Raw genomic sequence first — 26,559 nt, forward strand, 5'->3', positions numbered from 1 at the left:
ACTAAATGATAATGAAATGATAAGTTCAATCCCTGCTTGTAACTCACTACCTAGTTATTAATTTTAAATTCGATGATGATATTCCATTTTTGACACTTTTCTACAAATGAAAGCAATGTCAATGGAAAAATCAGCGCTTGAGTTTTTCATGCACCTATTTACAAAAAAAAATTACGGTAAGTCAATTGGATGATTCGGATAACGCAAGATTTCAGACTTGATTCAAATCGTACTAAGATTTGAGATTTTAATTTTTCTCAACACTGTCTGAAAGTCACTATTTGGTCACTTTTTCTGCAACTGAATGTCACTATTTGGTCTCTTTTTTCGTCAACGCTGGTTACTAAAGTCACTATTTTGAGCGGCATTGATCGCTATCAGCCCTGTCATACTGATTTCAGAAAGTTAACTCCTAGTGTGCCGCTGTAAGCACGCTCAAAGCAGGCGATTCATTAAACGCAAATGTATATTTACAGCCGTACGTTTTATTTGCAAATGGATCTCTGTTGTAATTCTTCAGCGATAACAAGAAAAAACTCTCCAAAAATTAATTTCTAGCATTTTTAATTATTTCCTCAAAATATACAAAAACGAGGACATTTCAGCGAAAAGGAGGACATCCGAATTTTATTGAAAAAGGAGGACATGTCCTCCTTTAGGATACCATATGGTCACCTTAGTTGAGACTCACCCTTCGAATCACCAAACAGATGGAGCGATGCTTCAAATGTATGGCGTTTGGACACCAGGCGTGAAACTGCAGGTGCCCGGACAGATCCGATCCATGTAGGAAATGTGGTGTAGAAGGATACGTTGCTAGGGACTGCCACGGTGCCTGCTCTGCAAACCGGAGGACGGAAATGACTATGTGATGGGTGGCGGCCAAGTTTCTGGTGGAACAAAAATCTTGCCAAGCTTCGCGCTGCCTGTCTCAGAGCTAGGAGACACTTTCAGTGGGCAAGGTTTGAAACGGTCAGAGAGGTGCGTAAGATAGTTTTCCGTGAACCTAGAGCGGCTTTCAAACGGGAAATTAAAATCAGCAAGTCCAACTGCTTCAAGGAGTTGTGCTAAGAAGCTGACGCTGATCTTTGGCGATAAAAATAGTCTTCTAGAGGTTGTGAAGACTAAGATTTACAATTTCCTAGAAAAGTGCGATTACTTTTAGATTCATAAATGTATTAAACAGTACGATGTCACTTACTGTAGTAGCTCTTCGTATCACACAACAATATAATTCCGATCACAACCATCTGATTCCGAACTGTAACCGTAGACACCTTGTTAGTTTTTTAATTGGTTTGATTAGCTCAAGTATTCTTAGTTAGGCTAGACATAGATATTTCAGTTACCTCTTATTTTCATGTACTCATAAAGAAATTCAGGTTATGTTTCTCTATGTTCTCTAGTTTAGTCGTATGTCCTTTTTAGGTAAGTTTAGGGTAATTAATTCAATTCGTTATACTTTAGTTTAATAATTTATACCCAGTAGTAGTGAGAACTACAAGTAAACTGAAATCTGCGATTGATTAGACCAGGGGCGTAGTAAGATCGCTAGTTGACGTTGTGCATTTAACACTGATCCTTGGGGCAACGCTTATCGAGTCGTAACAAAGCAGCCGAAATGTGCCCGGACAAGCTGAAGATCATCGTGAACGGTCTTTTCCCGCACCATGGTTCTATGACGTACGCCGTACGAAGATAAAGACCGAGTAACCTCTGCAGGTTTGCAAGTCCAATGACGAGCTATTATCAGTGACGAAAGATTTGAAGATGAAGAAAGCTCCGGGTCCGAATGGAATTCCGAATGTAGCTCTAAAATCCGCAATTTTGGCGTTTTCGGACTTGTTCAGGATGGTGCTGCAGAAGTGATTAGTAGATGGTAACTTTTCGGATACGTGAAAGATCCAGAAACTGGTGCTGCTGTCGAAACCAGGAAAACCGCCGGGGAATCCAGCATCGTATAGGCCCATATGTCTGGGGAAGCTTCTGGAAAGGGTTATCCTAAATAGCCTTACACAGTTCACGGAGGGTGAGACTGGCTTATCAGAAAAACAGTTCGGATTCCGTAAAGGCAGATCGACTGTGGATGCAATTAGGACGGTTCTATACCAATCGCCCGAAAACCATTCGCCCGAAACCCATTCGCCCGAATGCCAAACGCCCGAAAGAGCCAAACGCCCGAATAGATCATTCGCCCGAATGGGCCAAACGCCCGAATGAGCCAAACGCCCGAGAGCCCTTGAAATGAAAAAAAAAATCTGTTTGATATTTTTATAGTATATATTATCATATTTAAAAGAATCATTACAACATAAGTCTTAGGTGATAGGAAACTTAGGAACTAATTAACACAAGCGCGATCCCCGTCAAAAAGCTCAACCACTCACCTGGCTTGTATGACGCAACGTGCCCTTCTAACTTTATGTTTTTCTCAATGTTTTTTTTATGCTGCTTTGCTATCGGCTGGGACTGAAGCGATCGTAAAATATCAGTGCTAGCTATTCGTTCTTCTAGCTGGAATTGCTTTACAACACTGTAGAAGGGAGGATTACCCTGTTCTAGCAACGAACCCCATTTGTTATGCCATCCTTCAATGCATAGGCGTAACTAGAGTCTCGGTCTAGGGGGGGCCATGGCACCAGCTGGTGGGATGTAATTTTCAAAGGCGATTTAAAGCACTGTGCGCATGGATTGCAACAGAAATTGTTTGACTAAGTTTATCGCTCATTCGTCCTAGAACTAACATAAAAAAAATCGCGAATAAGTAATACAATTGATTTCCAATGATGCTGTGATTGCTTCAAAACGCTGTGTCTGTGTCAACTTGTCTTCTCCATGTTACTAAATGTGGATAAGTGTGTAATCTAAGATTCAAGAATCTTCTTCGAATTATCTATAAATGAAATTCGATATGAGTATATTTCTGAAAGTTTTCAAGCATTTCCATGATTACTTAATGCATAAAGATCACGATTTTTTTTAAACTTGAAATTTTTGAAACTCTTTAGATGTGGAATAAATTCCACGAAATTTTGTCATAATCAATATAAGTATTCATGCAATTCCAAAATGTATGCTATGTGCTGAAATAGTTAAGTACCGATGAACACAAATTTGGAATCCTAAAGTGTTTTTTATGAATCATATATCAAATTCCAGAATAACATAGGGTTTTTGTAGTTACTGACGTTAGGAAGAGGCTTTATTATGGTTTTCTGAATAGGTGAGAGATTTCTCTGCAAAAATCAAAGAGACTTGAGAAGCAACCAAATCGATCTGAATTGTGCTACAAAAGAAATGTTTTCTGATACGAACTGGTTTCTAAATCTATTTTTTTTATCCTAAAAAACAAATTCTAACTAAAGCAGGCACAAAAAAATTTTTCCGATGGTCCTTATGAAATTGCCAACAAATTAAATGGAACAAGATCTTTTGAGGATCATAAAAATATTTCTTTAATGCAATCTCTGTTGTGAGTGCGAAGGTTGCCTAAGTTTTGTCCTAATACTTTCATTGGAATGCGTTGTTGATTTTTCTGTCATTGTAACAAAGATTCTTAAGTTTTATAATTTTTTTAGGAATTAAATTAAATTTTTAAGAATTCATAATTAAAATTAAGAAATATGTAAATGAAATAAAAACTGACTAAGTTGGAATTACTTTTCAAAATTTTCTGGGGGGGGCCACAAGTAGGTCTGGAGGGGGCCAGGCCCCCCCCGGCCCCCCCTTATTTACGCCAATGCTTCAATGTGGTTGGAGGTCCGTGGAATATTTTGCGTCATTCTTCCATGAACTGACCATAGAGGACCTAGAGGACCTCGACTGTTTTTTTTTGCTTTTTGTTTGGCGACCATTAACGTAAAACTCACTCACATAGTTTAAAAAATTACAGAGAGGCTCTGGGATCGTTTTTTGCAATTCTTGAAATGCATTTGGAATCTCTTGACTCGGCAAGAATGCCAAAGCAACAATTTTCTTATACGCTAGTTGGATAGTGAAATCTTTGGAATAAATCGACTTCAGCTTAAGGTGTGTTAGTTTTCTGAAGAAACTTTGGTTTAGGTGAAAACCAACCGTGGAGATTGGTTCCAGGGAAAAATCTTTTAACAGCATTTATTTCTGCTATTTCGAAATCCAATAGAATATGCTCCGGCTCAAGTTCGCATTGGTATTTCTCCGCAATTTCTTCCAGCGCACTGAAAGCTGATTCGTAGGTTCTCTCATTCTTCTTCGGTAGCAACATATAAACCAAAGGAACAAAGCGTCTATGATTTTCTTCACCTACACTTCCATGTATCGTGAAAATTTGAGAAAAGTGTTGTGGAGCCGTAATAAAAGTTCTGTCCATAATCCAAATTTCCGATTTCGACAGCACTTTTATGCGTTGTGCCGAAACAAACAAGAGGATCTTACCATCATCGCAATCAACTACAGACTGCAAGAAGAGCTCTCCATCCAGATTTACTTTATAGCGTTCGTCGATATGATCGAAATCATTACATTCCAGTGACTCTGGTGGCATATCACGACGTCGCCGACGATGTAATATGTGGCGTTCGGCAGATTTGCTGATCAACGATTGAACCTTTAAAAAAAATAATCAAATTACATAAGCTAATAGCTTTCAATCAATATTTCCCTTCTTAATTTCACATGCTGTTCTTTCTGATAGTTTTAAACTAAGAATAAAATCAGTTCATACTGGCTTATTCGGGCGATTGGCTCATTCGGGCGTTTGGCTCATTCGGGCGAATGGCTCATTCGGGAGAATGGCACATTCGGGCGAATGGCTTTCGGGTGAATGGCATTCGGGCGAATGGTTTTCGGGCGATTGGTATAGAATCAATTAGGACAGCCATTGAAGATGCAGAGAGGGCGTCCAAAAAGAAGAGGAGTGGCAATCGGGTTTGCGCGGTAGTGACGATTGACGTCAAAAACGTGTTCAATAGAGCTGGAAGGCCATGGCCGCAGCGCTGCATGGAATGCGGATTCCCGACTTCCTGTGTAAGATCCTTAGGAGCTACTTCCAGAACCGGATTCTGATTTACGATACGAACTCTGGGTAGAAGTCGATCAGGGTTAAGGTAGCCTCACACCTCGGGAATTTGCTTCGCGGATTTTTTCCCCATGTATTTTTGCACATGCGTTGTTTTCGGGATTTGGGCATGGAAAATTAAAATTCTAACCCAATTTAAAATGCACGGGGACCAAAATCCGGCGGAAAATTTTCCCGAGGTGTGAGGTAGCCTTTACGGCGGGCGTTCCACAAGGGTCCATACTAGGCCCAACGTTATTGAATGTGATGTACAACGGAGTGCTGATGCTGAAGCTGCCAAAAGGTGTAAAGATTTACGGATTCGCGGATGATGTCGTCCTAACGATAACTAGGTGAGTCGCAAGGATCATGCCAAACGTGGTCCGAAAGACAGCAGTAGGCGTCTTCTGGCGACAGTATCATCTTCGATACTAAGGTACGGAATTCCAGCCTGGGGAACGGCGCTCAAGACGAAACGTAACCGGAGGAAGCTGAATAGCGTGTTTCGTCGTTATTTGCAGCAGTGTGACCATGCGTCATCGCCATTCTGCCCAGCGTGTATCAACGTAGAGGAGACTCCAGAGCACGTGGTATTCGACTGCCCGAGATATGCGGAGGCACCTAGAAGAATGCCTGCCATAAGGGCGGAAAACATCGCAGAGCAAATATGTCGCGATGGAGGTACGTGGAATGCGGTCAGCAGAGTCGTGACGCAAATACTGTCAGAGCTTCAGCGTCGATGGAGGAGAGGCCAGCAAACACGGTTTGGAGGGAAATCCTGCCCAGTGTTTGGTCTCGGGTCGTCAGGGCGCCAGCAAACCGGAAGTCTTAGCTATGCGAGAAAAAATCTAACTAATACTCGACAGAAGAAGAAGTGTACGATGTTTCCACCATTATTAAGAGTTGGATTAGCTCCTATGGACATCATCACTCTATTGTGGACACTCTACAGTATTATCAGCAGAGTGTAAAATAATCGAAAATTTTTGGTGAAGTCCATTTTTCTTCATTTGTCAGTTCACTTCCGACACATTCATAGTCGGCTCTGGACAGTCAATATTCAGTTGAATATTAGTCATTGGATATTTATGCACATTTTACAAATTGATAAATTATCTGAAATCTGAACACGTTTCAAATGAGTAAAGTGATTTATCACACAGGACTGAATCCGATTTTCATCCGCGAGGCACTTTAAACGGTAAACATCAACATAAACAATGCTAATTATGTTTTTTTCTGCACATAGTAAACACACTCAGTGACAGTCGAATGAATGAGTTCGTGAAGTAGTCCTCTGACTATGTCATTCTATGTTTTGAATATTCATGCGATGTTTGTCAAAATTCGGACCTAAGTTGCTTCATGAAGATGAATATTTTAGGCTCTGATTATCAGTATATCTACGACATTCGACACTGTACATAGTTCAGATATTTCTATTGCATATAGTCGTAGAATGAAAATCATTTTAAATTAATCAAGTGGGGACTACCCGTATAGCTCCCTGCGGCGGATGCTTCTCCGCAATTGACGATCCGCCTCATCACTCATCAGGTGGCAGATCGAGTGCCGAAGTCGATCCAAAATTTTCGGTTGGAAATGACGTTCGGTTCAATGGTGCTGCGACGACCCGAGGCCACCACATTCACGCGCAACGAACTGGCAGCGGATCTAGCCTACTTCGATGCTCTTGAGCCTTTCAGCTTCCAGCTTAGTCGTTGAACCATTCAACTCCTACCTCGATCGCGATCGCGAACGACTCGGATAGTCCCCATCTTCGGATCTATCCCACTTTTTTTTTTAACGCAACAATTATTTTCCGCAACGATAAAGATATGTCCATTTAGAATCCGGAATCATTTATTGTATTGCAGCGGCACGGAAAGTGACCGCTGCAAGAATTCCTTCACAGCGGTTTGTCTACCTAGGCGCCCACTTGCTGTGGTATAAATTTCACGATGTTTCGTGCAGCGAGTCAAAAATTATTGCAGATGGAAGCCGATAGGAGAGAAAAACAATCTGCACACCCACGTTGATAATCCTGCTCATCGACGATGGAACCTACGTCAAAATGGATTTCCTATCCAAAAATTCTACATGGCTACGGCACGAGGAGTAGTTCCTGCGAAGTTTTAGTTCGCTTTTTGGACAAACTTGCAAAAAAACACAGATGATTTTGGCAAGGGATATGCAGCTGTGGAGCAAAGACCTAAGTGTTTGCGACGAATAAGACGATGAACTCGAAGCTGTACAAGGAGGAATGTCGAAAGGAAAACCGCGGTCTACCTTCCATAAAGCCCATAAAGGTCCCGTGAAGTTTTGGCCAGATTTGGCGAGTTGCCACTACAGCCGGGAAGTCATCCAGTGGTACCGTGATAATAACGAAGATTTCATCAATAAAATATATCCACGCAACTGCCCACAAATAAATCCACGCAACTCCACACAGCCCCGGCCCATCGAGACATTTTGGGCAGTAATGAAGCGGAAGCTTAAAAAAAGTGGAAAATCAGCTCGGGACGCGACTCAGATGACCAAAATGTGGAACAAATATGCCAAGGAAGTTGACTTCGGAGGTGTGCAACTTTTGATGAGAGGAATAAAGAAGAAGGTGCGAATTTTCACTAGAAACTGGAAGAAATAATTTGTATCATATTTTTTTCCTTAAAGTGCAGTAAATTACCTTTGTTTTGATGTATCAACCTTATTTGTACGTCAATCCGTTACCGAGATACAGATGATTTTATTATTCCGGATTCTAAATGGATATAGCTTTACAATTCGCCTTCTTCTATGACTACCTACTACTGCTCTGCATTATTGTAACAGCTCTCCACTGCTCAGCCTTCTTCCAATTACCGGCAGCGGTAGTATCCATTCCATATCAAACAGACGGGAGAAGTCGTAGGTACCACCTGAAGTATCCGTACCCCGTTACGCACTGGGCCAAGCCAAAGTTCTGCTCTCCATGGAGTCTGCTAACCAAGGCGTACACAATTAGAACTAGACAGTGGACTCACCTGTCCTTGGTCGAATTGTCCTATCCCCGCTACACATGCTGCCTCGTGAGGTACAGTGCGCTGATGACTCTCGAGATACATCAGCCTATGCGTGCTTTTTGGTTATTGGACGACGCAGTTCAGACTGGACCTCCCTTCCGCAGTATTTCAAATACGCTTACGTACAGTATGCTTGCCAGCAGCCTGTGCTTGCTAGAGCACACCCTAGAGCTATTCGCCATCATCCTCGATAGTTCCGCTATGCACGCTTGCAGGCGTATTCGACATGACTGTTGAAACTCAGCTCATTTTTTGAGGTAAAGCCGTAGCTGCTGACTCAAATTCTCGCCTCATGTATCGATTTTCGGTTGTTGATGACTACCATCTCCGTTTTATGATGAGCCAGGTGCAGCTTCGGAATGGAACGAGAAATTGTTAAATTCGACCTCCTCAAACAAATCCTACCTCCCTATGCACTTGAAAGAGGAATATGATTAAACGTCAGCCAGCATTACTGCGTTTGTTGCATTCGCTGACTTATCATAGGCCTAGTTGACATAGTTGTTGAGATTCAATCGGTTGATGAACGTCTTGTGCATGTATTTCAGTGTCCTCAGACATTGATCTCATCTATCTAGCCTTGCAATTCCTGTTGATAGTCAGATAGTCTACTCCAGAGCTTCCCAAACCTTTGGGTATGCGACCCACCTAGCAAAATTCTATATGTCTCGCGACCCACCTATGAAAAAATGCATTTTACCAAGTAGTATTAAGTATTAATTGAATCAGAATGTCATCTGTTTCGGCTTCTTCCACATAAAAAATATTCACGTTACCTTACATGTACAAATGCAAAAAATGACGAACATGGTATTGTTTGTCAAAATGTTAGCGTTTTTATTTTACTTCATTAAGGGGACAGCTTTTAGGTATAAATGTTTAAATAAAATAGCGTGGTGATGGATATTTAAATAAAATGCGGTTTGAACTTGAAATAATGTTCCTGAAAAAAATGATCAAAGGATTCGGCATTCGAATTGAAATTAATATTTGTTCTGCGCGACCCACCAACAATCCGCTCGCGACCCCCCTGGGGGTCGGGACCCACAGTTTGGGAAACCATGGTCTACTCAATTTTGGGTTGACGCGCACGCAGGGTAAAAACTCCATAATCCATCAGATTTCAAAGAGAGCATACCAGAGATTGGCGTCTGCTTCTCCTCATAGCTTTTAACGAATGATTTTAACGAATTGTTTAAATAGGACCACTCTTCACTAATCGAGTTAATTACAACTACATCGGTACTTTGGAAGCAATCAAATATCGGTAACAATAAAATCCCCATCTGCTTTGTGCCACCTAACTAAAACAATGATTGATACATCTACCCTTTACCACTTGACTAGCTCTGGCAACAAACTGTCTCACATGTCGGATCGCTATAACAATACGCTAAATGTCGCGATAAACAACCACTTTACATCGATTTTGTAGCACCACCCACCCACAGAATAATTGATGTAGAGTTTCAAAGTTAAATGTTACAAAGTACACAGCAAAGGGCCCATGGCTGAGCCACTGCTAATCGATGGGGAAGAAGCGCCACTCAAGAACGGGCTTTGTTTTGCCCCAAACAATGTTTCAGTTTATGGCCCTTGATAGAGGAAGAAGGCTTCGCGCAGCGCACGCGTTGTCCATTCGCTGCCGGCGTGAACATCGAGGATCGCGCTTGTGAGCTTCACCGCAGCGCAGGTACCCAGCCCGATTGACAGTCAGAAACAGCGCCCGATGCTGTTCCCGTAAATAAGTTTGTAGATAGGAACAAACGGTCGTGTTTATTTGAGTCAAACGCTGATAAGGTCTTTAGGTTTACGGGGACAGCTTGTTCGCATTGGTTTCGTGGTATGGGTGGGCGTGTGTACGTGACTAAACGGACACAGATGTTCGAACGGGCACAGCGAAAACAATGAGTCTGCATTTTACCCTATCTTAATGGAATCTAGACACACCACGAACACGAAAATGAAATTTCCGAAATTTTATACCACGCCACCGATAAACAAGTTGTAATTTTTCTGAAGTTGTTGTTCATCGCCTTTCTCCATTAGCATTTTCTAATTTAAGGTGGAAGTGGGCTGCGTCCGTCTCTGGCGATGCGTTTATGTTATAAAAAAAAACTACGAGTTCACACACAATGTAAGTTACTCATTTAGGGTATGCCACCCAGAAAGCGGGTACTAAAACAGAAGTACAAAAAAAAGGATGTAGGGTTGAGTGCCATTGTACCGCGGATGACAGGCATTTTACCCTACTGATCAATTGTGAAAGCATCATGTGTGTCTGATACATTATTGTTGACAGATCATTTTCATTATTTCCTAGTTAATGTGTCTTTTCCACTGCATTTATTTGTTGGGCTCAGGTCAGAGTTGGAATACAGGTTCAAGGTATTTCCACAGTCAACACAAAATCGTATATGATGCAACATAAGTGGAGGCGATATACGTACATATTGTATGGGGAAGTACCTATATGGCTTTCACTTATAAACGTTGTAGTATAATATCTTGCTCGATTTTTGTTTCGTTTGGCGGTATCTTCTAGATGGCCAGAGTATCGTTATATACGACACATTGAGATAGAGACAAGAAAAGAAAAACACTGAAGTTACCAGACTCTGATGTCAGACGAGCAAAGAAAAACATATACAGTCTGCATGTAGACCACATCGTGATCTACTATAACATCTCTAATTTTTCTGATTTGTTATTTACCCTGGGTCACAAGGCTTTCTGGTAGACCAATGCAGTACCAATCTACGAGATTGTTGTTATTGTAATTGTAAGCCCTTTTCATGCAACAGTTCTGAGGATTTGTTTACAGCTGCTGATCTTTTAGCGTCAAACGGCGTTTATGCAGCTTAAACAACCAGCACGTTTACATCGGGCTTTTGGCGTTGTTGACGATTGAGAGAATTGCGCGTCATCACCGTTCGCAATGTGAATTATCGCGTAACAGCTCGCTATAGCTAACGTTCAGGTTGAGTGGCCGGTTTGTTTGTTCAGACCTCAAATTCATCATCTACCGTCGATGACAAACAATAGAAGCGTAGGCGACGGATTCAGGAACATCTTGTAAGTTGAATCCTCCAATAGCTTTCTAATGCTTCAACAAGTTCTGCCGGATGCATAACTTTTGGAACTAGTCAGAATAATTTTCTGTGGAATGCAAGAATTCCAGCGCCATGAAACCAGCATCCAGACTGGGTGAGGTGCGAAAGATGAAACGGTCAATCATCTACATCTACGATCGAGACGCTAGCTATTTACCATATCTTTTGCTACTGGACGGCAGAACTAAGAAAGGTATAGGAACTCGCATCAAGAAGGCTGCCTCTGCATATTTACGAACTAATGAAAATTCTAATCAGATTACGCAACGCAATGAAATTCGTGTTTATCGCCAATGAGACACGGTGTGTATTAGCAGAGATCACGCAGAACTTCGCCTCACAGCTGAGTATCGAAGACTAAGCTCCATCGACGATGCCATCAAAAACCGATATCATTAGAAATTCGAGAACGCTGTTCGTACGCTGGATTAGCTAGTGATAGGTGACCAAAACACTTATCTTGATGCCTGCTTGCAGTCTCTGATACTCCACATCGAACCAACGCGTCCTGGGTCGCCTCATTGCAGTGTCCATCACTTCTCGTGTTGTTGTGCTCACCGATCCATGGAGCAAATCCAACAGTCCCATAGATCATTGATGTTGTCGCTAACGTTGATTGCACTTATCCGTACATTGAGCTTCTGGCGGTACTAATTCGATATTCCTTCCGCCGACAATCGCTGAATATTTTGATGCCTTGTTGGCTGTTCATTCTCATACATTTCATAATCTGTTTATGTTTTTTGAAGGAACTTTTGTCTTTTGTGTAGATCAGCGGTTCTCAACATTTGTCTTGGGAGGTACCCCTTAGTACTTTTGCATTAATTAAGGTACCCCCTATTTTTTTTTTCTCGCGAAAATAAACGTTGTTTTGTTATTCCGTGTAAGTTTTCAATTCAAACTAAGTTCATACATCAAGCTTCTTACAAGACTTTGAAGATTTTAAAGGCTCCCTAGCCTCTTGAAAGGATGCCTTTGAGCCGTTTGGTCTGAGCCGATAGAAGGAGGCTTCTGAGCTTCTTGAAAGAAGGCTTCCGAGCCTTTTGGAAGGAAGCCTCCGAGACTCTTGGAAGGAGGCTTCCGAACCTCTTGGAAGGAGACTGCCGAGCGCTTGAGAGGAGCTCCCGAGCCTCCTAAAAGGAGACTTTCGAGCCTCTTATGAGGAAGCTCCCAAGCATCTTGAAAGGAGGTTTTCGAGCTTCTTGAAAAGAGGATCCGAGTCTCTTGGAACGAGGCTTCTGAACCTATTCAAATATGCCTTTGAAGTAAGGCCTTTTGTGAGGAGGCTCCCTAGTCTCTTGAAAGTAGGAAGCCTCTTGGAAGGAGGCTTCCGAGCCTCTCAAAAGGAGGCTTCCAAGCCTCTCAAAAGGAGGCTCCCGAGCCTCTCGAAACAAGGTTTCCGAGCCTCTTGGAAAAAGGCCTACGAGCCTCTTGGAAGAAGGCTTCCGAGCCTCTTGGAAGGAGGCTTCCGAGCCTCTTGGAAGGAGGCTTCCGAGCCTCTTGGAAGGAGGCTTCCGAGCCTCTTGGAAGGAGGCTTCCGAGCCTCTTGGAAGGAGGCTTCCGAGCCTCTTGGAAGGAGGCTTCCGAGCCTCTTGGAAGGAGGCTTCCGAGCCTCTTGGAAGGAGGCTTCCGAGCCTCTTGGAAGGAGGCTTCCAAGCCTCTTGTAAGAAGAATTAAGAAATTTAAGAATTAAATTAATTTAAGAAATTTAAGAATCACCATTTAGTTGTCTAACTTTGCTGAAAAAATCATAACAATCGAACATTCCGTTTTTGCTGTGCAGCTTTTTAAATATTTTTGAACCATTTTCACATACACCCTTTTGAAAAGTTAGCCGTGACTCAATATGAAGATTTGATATCGAAAAATGACGATTTAGATGAAATTGAAAAACTGTGCAAAGTTTCAAATATTTTCGAAATGGTCGCTCAGGATCGACTGGCATGCCTCCGTGGAATGCCTCTACTTAGAAACTGGGACTTGTTTTAGAGATTTGGCATCAAAACAAATTTTTCTATTTTCCCAAAAATTCATTTTTTTTTTCAAAAATTTATATAAGCATCTCCAGGATTTTGCCTGGACGTTTCTCCAGGATTTTGTCCGGAATTTCGTCCAAAGTTTCATTCGGAAGTTCCTCCGGGATTTCATCCGAAAGTTCCTCCGGAAGTTAGTCCAGGAATTTCTCTGGAAGTTCCCTCAAGTTTTCGACGGGAAATTCCTCCAGAATTTCGTATGGAAGTTCCTCTAGGATTTCGTCCGGAATTTTCTCCCGGATTTCGTTCGGATTTTCCGCCAGGATTTTGACCGGAAATTCCTCCAGAATTTCGTGGTGCGGAAGTTCCTCCAGGATTTCGTCCGGAATTTCCTCCAGGATTTCGCTCGAAAGTTCCTCCAGGAATTCCTCCGGAAGATCCTCCAGGATTTCATCCGAAAGATCCTCCAGGATGTCGCCTGGAAGTTCCTCCAGGCTTTTGTCCGAAAGTTCCTCCACAATTTCGTCCGCAAGTTCCTCCAGGATTTCGTCCCGGAGTTCCTCCAGGATGTTGTCCGGAAGTTCCTCCAGGATGTCGTCCGGAAGTTTCTCCAGGATGTTGTCCTGGAGTTCCTCCAAAATTTCGTTCGAGAGTTCTTCCAGGATGTCGTCCGGAATTTTCTCCAAGATTTCGTCCGAAAGTTCCTCTAGAATGACGTCAGGAAGTTCCTCCAGCATTCCGGCAGGAAGTTCCTCACAGATTTTGTCCGAAGATTTCTCAGGATTTCGTCCGGAAGTTCATCCGGGAATTCCTCAGGAAGTTTCTCCAGGATGTCGTCCTCCATGCTTCCAAGATTTTGTTCGGAAGTTCCTCCAGGATTTCGTCCGGAAGATCTTCTGGGTGTCCTCCGGAAGTTCCTCCAGAATGTCGTCCGGAAGTTTATCCAGGATTTCGTTCAGGAATTCCTCCAGGATTTCTTCCGCACGTTCCTCCAGGATTTCGTTTGAAAGTTCTCCGGACGAAATTTGGTCCGGAAGTTTCTCCAGGACGTCCGGAAGTTCCTTCAGCATTTCGTCAGGAAGTTCCTCGCGGATTCCGTCCGAAGTTTTCTCAAGATATCGTCCCGAAGTTCATACTGGAATTCCTCCGGAAGTTTCTCCGAGACTACGTGTGTAAGTCCAGGATTACATCCGAAGGTTCATCCAGAATTTCGTTCGGAAGTTCTTCCAAGATTTCGTCCGGAAATTCCTCCAAGATTTCGTCCGGAAATTCCTCCAGAATTTCGTCCGGAAATTCCTCCAGGATTCCGTCCGGAAGTTCCTCCAGGATTCCGTGCGGAAGTTCCTTTATGATGTCGTTCGAAAGTTCATCCATGATTTTGTCCGGAAGTTCCTTCAGAATTTCGTCCGGAAGTTCCTCCAGGATTTCGTCCAGAAGTATGTCTTCCGGAAGTTCCCCCAGGATTTCGTCCAGATTTTTCTTCAGGATTTCGCCCAGGAGTTCCTCCAGGGTTTCGTCCGGAAGTTTCTCCAGGATGTCGTCCGGAAGTTCCTCCAGGATTTCATGTAGAAGTTCCTCCAGGATTTCATCCGGAAGTTTCTCCAGAATTTCGTCCGAAAGCTCCTTAATAAGTTCGTCCGGAAGTTCCACAGATAATTCCTCCATAAGCACCTGCAGGAATTATTCCGGAAATTTCCGAAGTAATTCCCTCAAAATCCTTTTTAAAATTTAGTCCATAGGAGCTTTCACGAAATTTCATTGTGAATTTCTTCAGAAACTTAGCGGCGGGTTATTTAGATGTTTAACGGATACTACTTTAGAATGTCCACCAGTTTTTCATTAAGAAATTTCTCCTGAAATTCTCCCTGGAGGTCCTCCAGGAATTCCTCCAAGAACTCTTCATAGATTACTTCTATGCACCCCCGGGAGTTCTTCTGGAAATATCTCTGGGAGTTTATTTTTAGGTATACAAGACAATACGACACAGCACTACAGTGCAACGAAACGTAAACAGTGAGACTAAGAAGGTGTTGAAAATGATCGAATGTTCAGAGTTATGTTCATAATTAAGAATAAAAAACCCTTTCAGTTTTACTAGAGAAATTTTTGAACATTTTAGACTGTAAAGCCGAATCGCATTACATAAAAATAGAATCTTTTTGGTTTTTCAAATTAAATTAATTGAAGTTCTAATTGAAATTTTGAAACAATTTCGGACCAGAACACCAAATAAATCTAGGAGCAATTCCTTCAATTACCGAAAAACAATGAACTTCTTAGGCTGCGTTTCATTTCCTGATTTCAAATCAAATTCAACTTGAAAATGACAGTTCGAAAATCAAAAATCATCCAGTCATATAAGGTGCAGGTGCTTTCCAATATGACCGATAAGGCATCTGCCAAAACAATTCGATATCTGTCAAAAGTTATCTTGGTTGAGCAGTGTTATTCGGAATTTATTCAACTGTCAATTTTAAATTTAATTTGAGTTTAATTCGGGAAATGAGATGCAGCCTTAGAAAAAATATTTTTATGTTTGCCTGAGCATACCTTAGCAAAATCAACTTAATGCTAGTTACAGTTGTGGTAGGTTGCGGTCCAATAATTTCCGCATACTTGGAAGTAACTCAACTTAAAATATGTATTTTCGATAGGATGAACTTACAAGTAAAAAAAACTTTAAACAAAATGTACGAAACCCATAAACCTACTGGTTTAATAATCCTTAAATAGCCATCGGCGTGGTAAAAATATTCGGCGGCGCGCCGATTCATTTTTACGGCGGCGGCGGCACACAGGCCTAATGAGAACTCGACGTTTCATGCATTTCTAGGAAACATGGCATAAAAAAAAAATCGATTTTAAAATTTTCCCGTACCCCACCTAAACACTGCCCGTTTTTGAAATTCAAAAAGTCGATTTTTATTGACACCCTAGTATACATATACGTGCATTGGTGCATTGGTTCTGATGATGCATCTCAACAATACACACCTGTGCAGGTCCCAACACAAAATGAGCGAGAATAATCACTTCTCTTGAGCGGTCTGCCTATCCGATTTGCACTTGTAGGGGAAGTGCGGGTAGCCCGCCCATAGGGGTCAAAACGCGCCACCCTTGAATAAGGCTAAATATCCTCATTGTGACTATCTTCAATTGTCTTTAAGATAAAGCAATGGAAAATATTGTCATTGGATACATAATTTCATGATTTTACTCTAATTATACATGAAAATCTCGAAAAAACGATTTTTGCATGTTTAGATGCAATTTTGGCTCGGTGGCATTTAGTTTTTCTATCACTGTTATACATTGATAAATTGAAAATTAAGCCATGAGCCATGTTGCTTACTCGTATTCTTTATGTTCCACACGAAATTGTCGTCAAAATCGGTCTTAATACGATTTTATGGGCCCTCAAACTTCTGAGGCCGGTGTGGGGCAGACTGAAACAGCTGAAACATTCGGTTAATTGCCTTAATGTAGGCAATTAAAATGAAAATCAGTACGATGAGCACATGCGCGTTTTAACCCATTCACTGGCGCATCTCACCCCGCATGGTTTCAAAATAATTTTTTTGCGGGTGCTTTTAAAAAATCAAATTTCTGTACAATAAAATGCTAAATTAGATAACTGTCATCGGTAGTCAGTAGCAGATAAGCTGTTCTTCAGTTTGCGCTGGTGAAAACAGGCTGAACTGGTGGTTTTCATTGATAAAAACGGCATTTTCCTTAACGTGGGCGTCCTGGGCGTCCCCTATACCTACAAGTTTGATAAACTTGTTATCATGGCTTGTTATTATTCGGATTAATTTTTGCCTTTCTTTTAAGGTTCCCCCAAACACAAGCGACACGACATTTGCGACGTGATTCTATCGCTTCGCGACTGCGATTTTGTTGCCGTTGTTATGGAAGCATAAATGAAGCATTGTCTGCAGCGATCGAACGATATAATCGCGGCAACTAGTTGTCGCCGTCGCGGCGATGAAATCGCTTAGGTCTGGAGGAGCCTTAATCGTTGTTCGTAATCTATTGAAAACGATTTCTGCGATTCCTGGGCAAAACGCCTTTTAGCTGGCAGCGCTTAGGGAACCACATACCAGGCTTCGGCGAATCAGAATTCTGGTATGGAAAGTACGTGGAGACGCGTAGTACATTGTAGATATGTCATATGTTATATGATATGTTAGATATTTCATCAAAATGTGGAAAATTAAGGTGTTATGGGGCCTCTTCCTCTACCTGTCATCATCACAGCAAGATAAGTTTATACTGAGTGTCTGAGAGTCTGAGACTAATTGAAAATAATAAAATAAAACATCAAATTTGAATTTTTTGATTTGAATAGATGAAATGAATAGATGAAAGTTCGCTGTGTTTTCGTTGTGGTCGATGCTGGAAACGGAGATCGCACAAGTTTTGCGCATGAGCACATAATTTAACAAACTTGCAAAATCACAGCTTTATTTTGTGCCTCCGAAATTAGACGTTTATATATCGAAGACCGCTTCCTAATGCGCACAATTGTTGCGAAAATAATTCTTCTGCCTATAGTTTATATGGCGACAAAGTTAAAACACGCGCTTTCCATTCGCTGGTGGCGTGATCGTTGCGGATCGCACAATTATGTGCCCGTAAATAAGTGGGTAGTGGATAGAAACACTTTCGCGTGAAGAAACCACATAGCTTGAATGTAGATAAGATGCCTCGTCGTCCGTATAAGCTTGTTCGCGTTGGTTTCATGGTGTGGGTTAATTTGTGCACGTCGCGTCGTGTATAATCGGAGTTTAGATCACAGTCCACCACGAATCGCCTCACAGTTTTAATATTTGACGGAGTTTTTTCGAGGGACCAATTGCCTCATAGTTTCATATACTGAAGTTCTGTAGCCTTGAAAAGTTTTATTTTGCATGTTACATCTGCTGAGTTTGATCACCGCATTAGGTAAGGAACCTATATTTTTTTTGAATGTTTTACTATATTCATTTTTCTGATCGAATTTTACAATAATCTTGTATGATTGTTACAACCTGCAATACAACAACAACGTAAAAAAACTCGGGTTACATGCTTTAGGTTATTGACATTTTTTTCCTTTTTCCAGAACATCAATTAGGTATACGATATTTTATTTTCTTTGTTAATTTTATTCCAGTTTACCATACTAAAAGTTATTTTTTTTATAATTCCATACGGCATTCTCAAGCTATGACTAAGATAGCATGTTTACGTTTACGTGAACTTTCACATTTTTATTCGGATTGGTATAGAGATCCGACGCACGATGCTATTTAAATAAGTCGATAGTCACTTCAATTGTAATGTTACGCAAACGCAACGAATCGACCGATCAGGTGAAGAAAACAACATTCGACCGCCTGATCTTCACCCTATTTTAGGGCATGAACTAGAGAAGTGCATTCTTGCGCGGTTGAACAGATGCAACCTTTCGAGATGACTCATTCGTCGGGTACATGTCGAACGATATGTAAAAGCATCACCCATGTGAAGAATTACATGAGTGGGTTGTGAATTCAACTGTAATAAGATGTGAACCTTACTTATCACGTGCCAAACTATCTCCTACAGTTGCTAAACATTATTTAAATAATATTCACCCTTGGCAGCTTCCATCAGGTTTGAGCTCGACTGCATGTTTTACTAAATTAAAACTATTTTAGTTAATATATGTTTGTCTACTCTTGGAATTGATTAGATAGAACATATAATTAGAACCTAGATTTCATTAGCACTCGGCAGTCACATACCGCTCGTGGGTCTAAGCTTATAGTTAGCCCATAACGGCATTTGCATTTAATCGTGATAATCACACCCATCGTAGGGTCACGAAACGAAAAGCACCGAGTCAACCACCGCAATCGCTAGCCAACTAGTCTTCCGATGATTAGATACGACGATTAGGTGCACGACGATTATACAAAACAGCTGACTGAATTGTAACAAACAGACTTGTTGGCGTTGGTTCCCTCGCGCAACGTAAACCTGCGGTGCCAAAAATACTAATCCTAATCGGTTTTTAGCGGATGTATTGTTAGCATTTGCTAGATACACAAACAGGGGTGCATGAGATTAATTGTGCTCCCAATTTGAGGATTCGACGGCAAGGTGGAGGAATTCGTGCTTGATTCAGTAGTTTTGGTATTTTTTCAGTTAGTTTATGCAATACATGATTAAAATTGATATATGCTTGGTTTGTGGATCATTCTCGGTTATTAAGCATATAAAGCATATAAAAATTCACGGGGACCAAAACCGCAACAAAAGAATTGATCATTTCTAATCTATCGCAACAATAGTTACAACAAGTTACAACGTTACAAACATTGTAAAGAAAATAAATAAAATGTATGTTTTATTTATCTACTTCGTCTTTGATAAACAACATCCTACGAACTGATTGAAGCTTATAAATTCTCCCTTTCCTATTTTTAGTAATATTTCTGTACATGTAGGAGTCGATTTTGTCACAGTCTACGGTTTTAATTGTATGCAATTGCATTGCATTGCATGAAGCTAATAGCAATAATCATAATTTGTTAGTTGCTTAGGTCAGGTGTATCTTAATATCTCAGTCGTAGAAAAGAAATAAACAGAAAAGTTTATAAAATGCAGGAACTCCGACCAGTGGTATTCAAATTAACGCTATATTTCCACACATCTAGCGACTCCAGATTCATGAGGTGCCATCGTTCGATGTATGAATGAAGGTTATTTTGGGCGTTTCAAAGAAGAATCCTTACTGCAAAGCACGCAATTTTTGCTCGATCGAAATTTTATGTGCCACATAGTAAAGCGACTATGCACCAATGATCACTACAATATATGTAGGACATAAATATCGGTAAAATCAAAAGCATGCCATTTTTGTTTATTTTGATATTTTTTCTATATGTACCTACTATATGTACTTGAAATAGTACACAGAATTTATCATTTGATGTAAATCTCGGCAATCTTTCAAAAGAAATGTTTTTCTACAATAGTCTAAGGATTGTCTTCAAGCAGATAGCAGAATTAGTAGCAAATGCAAGTCTCAATAGATCCAGCGCATTTCTGAACATTGGTTATGGTCAGTATATTTGCTTATCAATCGTTTTCCATTCGAATCATGAACACCGACGGCGTCGAAGACCTAATTCACTCCGGTTTATCACATTTCATGTGCGTATCAATTCATACTGTAGGTTTTTGCCTCTGCCTTCGTTATTGCCTTGTCGTAAAAGTAGACGCGTATGCCTCTTTCCGATAAGATTGTGCGAGTGCATGCAACAATTATTGCTTATGTGTTTAAAATTAGGTGGTCACGTACATAGTTGATGCATTTTAGTGCACCAAAAGAGAGAGCGCAATGAGAGCAAGAGTTTTATAAACAAACATTCCTACTATGGTGAGCGACTATCAGTCTGCACGATTCATGTGTTGAGATTAATCGGATTAAAAGTCAGATTAATCCATGTAGTAGTAATTTCAACGATACTGATTTACGTAACAAAATTCTAAATTATTAAGTTTTGTAGATCTTCGTGTTGATTCAATGCCTTATCTAGATTAGTTATATGTAGTTGTTATTACGATTATATATTATTATAAGTTATTACGAAATTATTTATTAGTTTTTTAGTGTCAAAAAATTGAAGGTCAAAAGGTCAAAGGGACAAATTGTCGAAAGGATAAAAGGTCGTATGGACAAGAAGTTAAAAGAACAAAATGTTTATGAAAATAAAGGATGAAAAAAGGTCGAAAGGACAACGGATCGAAGAGCAAAAGGTCGACAGAACAAATAGTCGTATGGACAGATATTGGAGGTTTCATTCTGTTAATCATAGACTGTTCTTACGGGTTTCGCCTTGTATTTTGCACAGACAAAATTCTTCAGAATTTATTTTTGTTTTTTTTACTCGACTATAGTATTGAACCTATTTTTGGAAACTTTTGGCTTCGCGGTCTTGAAGGGAATTGAAAACAATGTTATATCTTTTCTCGACGTTTCGGTCCATTTGGGATTTATTAAGGGATGATTAAGGGATATGTGGCGGCGGCGGCGGCGTGAACCGGCGTGGATATTTTTTACGCTCGTTTTTTGAAGATTTTTTCTGCATTTTTAAATGATGTTTTCAAGACATCAACGGGAGAATTATATGACTTTCGTCGGAAAAATCTGTTGAATTTCTCCCGAAAATTGTCTGAGCTGCTCCAAAATTCCATGGCAGCATCTTTGAAGTTTTGAGAATTCTTTGTAATTTCCAAAGAAGCACTTAGGAATTTCCAAGAAAAATTGTTTCATGTTTCTACAAAAAAAAATGTTCAGAACATCTACGGAGAAATTCTATTGAGTATTCTTCGAAATTTACAAACGGCAATGTGTTTGAAATTTGCTTAGGAAATTCCTTGGATTTCACACGGGTTTTGCCCTATATGTAAAAGTATTACGAAGTGGTGGAATTAAATGAAATTGTGCTGAGCTCGTCTTATGACAGTGAAAATATTCCATTAAAAAAAAACTAACTAACTAAACCAACTAAAAAAATAATTTTTGTTGATTTTTTTTGTTTTCTTCACTTGAACTTTTTGAAATCTAATATCTCATCTCCATTTGTGCCTAACACTACTTTCTATTTTAGGTTTATAGTAAGATAATGAACCTTGGCGATAAAGAAGAGAAATTACCTTCGAAATATTCATCAAACCTGGAATCATCAGTATTGTATTTCATTAATAATCCACTTAGGATTTCAGTAGAAGATTCGACATTAACAAATGTGAAATCTTCTAAATTTCGACTGAATAAATCACAATTGTTGATATATTTGCAATAGTAGTGATTCTTGTATTTAAATACCATTTTTTCACGATTTTTTGTTTTAAACGTGGATTACAATACACTGCACAATGGGGAAATCCGATTCCAAAGGTGGAAAAAATTGATAACTTTCTTCACGAACAACTTACAGAAGAGATCAAGAGCTTATTCGAAAGAGAATTTTGCAAAGAATTCAGTGGGTGCTGTTTCATGGACGTGGAACGCTTCTGTATGTAGTTATCGAGCTCGTTTTGCCCTAATGCCCCATATATCGCGAGTTTCCAAACTATTTGTCATTTTATCTTCAAGACATTGTTCTAAAATTAGGTTTATCTCTTCACTGTGCATCCACAGAAGGGCACTAAATATATTTTGTTGGTAAAAGTTGGAAATTTAAGGGATTTTAGGGTCAAATAAGCATCAAAGTGAATTTTATGTGCAATTTTCATGTATTCCGTGAAAAATAGTAATATTTACAGATAAGTGTTGATATTATTGTCTCAAAGTGTTGAACACATATTGACAAATGTTTGCTGAACAAAAATTAATGAAATAAATCGTTTCACAAATGTTTTATTTGGTTATTTATTGAGTAAAAAACGATTTTTAAAAACTTTTGAATAGCACCGATGCCAAACATTTCCAAACCATACCCGATAGCACAACTAGACAAGAATAGTCAAATGTTATGAGTCTTGATGTGATTATAGATAGGAGGTGATGGGAGATACTCTTTTTCTCACCTTTTTGCCCAAATTCTCCTATGAAATAATATAGCTCAATGATTCTGAGCAAAGAAATGATGTAGTAATGTTAATTTAATTCATATTTTCCAATGATATAATGAAAATAACAAATAATCATATAATTCATTAAAAATATTGAATTATAGGGGATTTAGGGGTCATACAGCTAATTTAATGTAATTTTTTATTTAAAATAGTATAACATTATCCACGGACGACGCACAAAGAAGATTAAGGGCTTATTCGAAAGGGAGTTTTCCAAGAAATTTCAGTGAGAGATGTTTTATAGACGTGAGACACTTCTGTATGTAGTTATTAAGCTAGTTTTGCCCCAATGCTATACATCACAGTTTATCATATTTTTCGTGCTTTTATCTTCCAAGTATTGTACTAAAGATGTGTTCTCCTCTTCATTATAGATCCATAGAAAAGCACTGTACATGCTTTGTTGGTAAAAGTTGGAAAATTAAGGGATTTTGGGGTCAAATAAGTATTACATTGCACTTAACGTGAATTTTTCATGTATTCTGTAAAAATTAATAAAAATATTATTTTTCTCCAAAAATGTTCTACAGACATTGATGTTTGAATGTTTGCGAAACAATTACTAATGAAGTAAATCATTTCGCAAATGTTTTGTTTTGTGATTTATTGGGTAAAACCCGATTTTTTAAATGCTTCTGAAAACTGCCGATGCCAATCATTCCCAAACCATACCCGTTTGCACAACTAGATAAGAGTAAATATGTTAGTCGATGTGATAATAGATCGGAATAAATAGGAAATATTCTTTTCTCGTAAAGTTTCACCCAAATCCCCTTATGAAATAATATAGCTCAATGATTCTGGGTTAAGAAATGATGAAGTAACATTGATTCAATTATAATTTGTCAATGATATAAAAATAACAAATATTCGTAGATTGCATTGAAAAATAATCCAAGGGTTTAGGGCTCAGAAACTTTTTTTTAAATACATAATTAATGAATTTTTTCACTTATTTGTCGCAAAATGTCCTTAAAATCCATTTTTAATGTAATATATGGATATTTTTTTTATGGTATCCATTTCTGTTGAAATAATTCTGACAATAATACAGTAATATCCCGATTTTATCACCCCCTTGGTGAATTTTGGGGTGATAAAATAGGGTATGTGACAAAATTGAAAAAAAAATATTTTCTTTTTTTTTAAATTCATTCCACAAATATGAATCATTTTATGCCTTGGAAAGGCCAAATGCGTGAATGGTACCCGTTATTTCTTGTCGAAATTGCTTACAGAACATTTCCCAGGTACTCAGAAGTCGTTCGTAATAAACTAAAGGCGGTGAAAGTTATTTCATGAAAATCAATGTTGTTTTTGGTATTATTTACGAAAATAAAAAGAATGACAAATTTTTTTGGGGTGACAAAATCGGGTCGAAAACGTGACAAAATCGGGACGTGATAAAATCGGGTCGAAAACGTAATAAAATCGGAGGTAGACAAAATCGGGTCAGCACTGTATAAACTATTATCTGTAAATATCTGTTTATTTCGCCAAAATTGATCAATGTAGAGCTACATCAATGCTTACAAGTTTTTAAATCACCGTATATTAACCCTAAATGATCATTCGACGTAATATAGTGCAAATGATTTCTTGGGTATTATTATTTTTTACAGAATACATGAAAAATTCACATAGATGCAGTTTGATGATTATTTGACCCCGAAATCCCTTAAAATTCCAACTTTTTCCAACAAAATATGTATAGTGCTATATATGGATCAACAATGAAGAGGAAAACAGAATTTCAGTGTAATTTTCAAAAGATAAAAGTACCAAAATATGAAACATTTTGATGTATGGGACATTGTGGCAAAACCAGCTCAATAATTACATACAGAAGTGTCTCATGTCTATGAATTATCACTAACTGAATTTGTATGAAAATTCGCTTTCGAATAAGCCCTTAATCTTATCTGTGAGTCGCTCGTGAGAAAACTTATCATATTTTGTATAAAAAATTACATTAAATTAGCTGTATGACCCCTAAATCCCCTATAATTCAGTATTTTTAATGAATTATATGAATAATTGTTATTTTCATTATATCATTGGAAAATATGAATTAAATTAACATTACTACATCATTTCCTTGCTCAGAATCATTGAGCTATATTGTTTCATAGGGGAATTTGGGCAAAAAGGTGAGAAAAAAGAGTATCTCCCATCACCTCCTATCTATGTTCACATCAAGACTCATAACATTTGACTATACTTGTCTAGTTGTGCTATCGGGTATGGTTTGGAAATGTTTGGCATCGGTGCTATTCAAAAGTTTTTAAAAATCGTTTTTTACTCAATAAATAACCAAATAAAACATTTGTGAAACGATTTATTTCATTAATTTTTGTTCGGCAAACATTTGTCAATATCTGTTCAACACTTTGAGACAATAATATCAACACTTATCTGTAAATATTACTATTTTTACGGAATACATGAAAATTGCACATAAAATGCACTTTGATGCTTATTTGACCCCAAAATCCCTTAAATTTCCAACTTTTACCAACAAAATATATTTAGTGCCCTTCTGTAGATCCACAGTGAAGAGATAAACACAATTTTAGAACAATGTCTTAAAGATAAAATGACAAATAGTTTGGAAACTCGCGATATATGGGGCATTAGGGCAAAACGAGCTCGATAACTACATACAGAAGCGTTCCACGTCCATGAAACAGGACTCACTGAATTCTTTGCAAAATTCTCTTTAGAATAAGCTCTTGATCTCTTCTGTAAGATGTTCGTGAAGAAAGTTATCAATTTTTTCCACCTTTGGAATCGGATTTCCCCATTGTGCACTGGTACGCTTTGCATTTTCGATTCCTGATTAAGTATTACCACGTATCACTATTGTAACACACTGGAGTTGGTTTTTATGTGAGGGATAATATTAAAAAGTGAAAAACCGCGTAAATCCCAAAATATGTCAGAACGAACCGCGTAAATCCCGAAATTCGAGTGAAAAAAAAAATCGCATAAAAAGCAATTCTTGCTTAACTTTTCAAAAGGACCTAAATAACTTTTTTTTTCAAGAATTTATTGGAATATTGCAATCAATGAAACTTTTGATTGAAGTACTCAAATTAATTCATGAAAAAATGTTACTAAGGTCCTTTTGAAAAATTAAGCGAGATTTCATGTAAAAAAATCAGATAGAAACGACTTCAGTGTTCATCATTTATGAAACGTTGACTCTTCCTTGCGATCATGGTCCAAGAAAATTGAAAATCATTCGAGAAACGGCTAAGATATTAATGATCAAAGTCTATTATATTTTCGTGACGTTTTTCGATTTTTTTGCAATCGTAAAGTTTACCCCAAAATAGAAAAGACAGACGCAGTTCTACGTAAAAAAAATAAATGAAAAACAAAGCTATTCTGGAAAAATAAATGCCTGTTATTTTATGTACCTATTATTAAAATGTGTAAAAATATGTACCGAATATTTCTTGCTTAAATTTTTAAAAGGACCTAAGTAATATTTTATTACTGAAATAATTTGAATATTGCAATCAACAGACCAATATGAAAGCTTTAGATCAGTGGTCCCCAGTCTGCTTATTATCGAGGGCCCCACATCAATTTTGAAGCGGGCCGCGGTATATTTGCAATATTTGTTTATCATTTCGGATTGAATTTTGAAGTATAATACAAAGTAATCAAAGAATCTGTTTAAAAAACATATTTGTAGGATCATTACATTCTACAGCGTAGCTGAGTTTTAGGTCATATTATTACAACAACAAAACAAA

This window comes from Armigeres subalbatus, chromosome 2 (assembly GCF_024139115.2).
Source record: "Armigeres subalbatus isolate Guangzhou_Male chromosome 2, GZ_Asu_2, whole genome shotgun sequence".
Lineage (NCBI taxonomy): Eukaryota > Metazoa > Arthropoda > Insecta > Diptera > Culicidae > Armigeres > Armigeres subalbatus.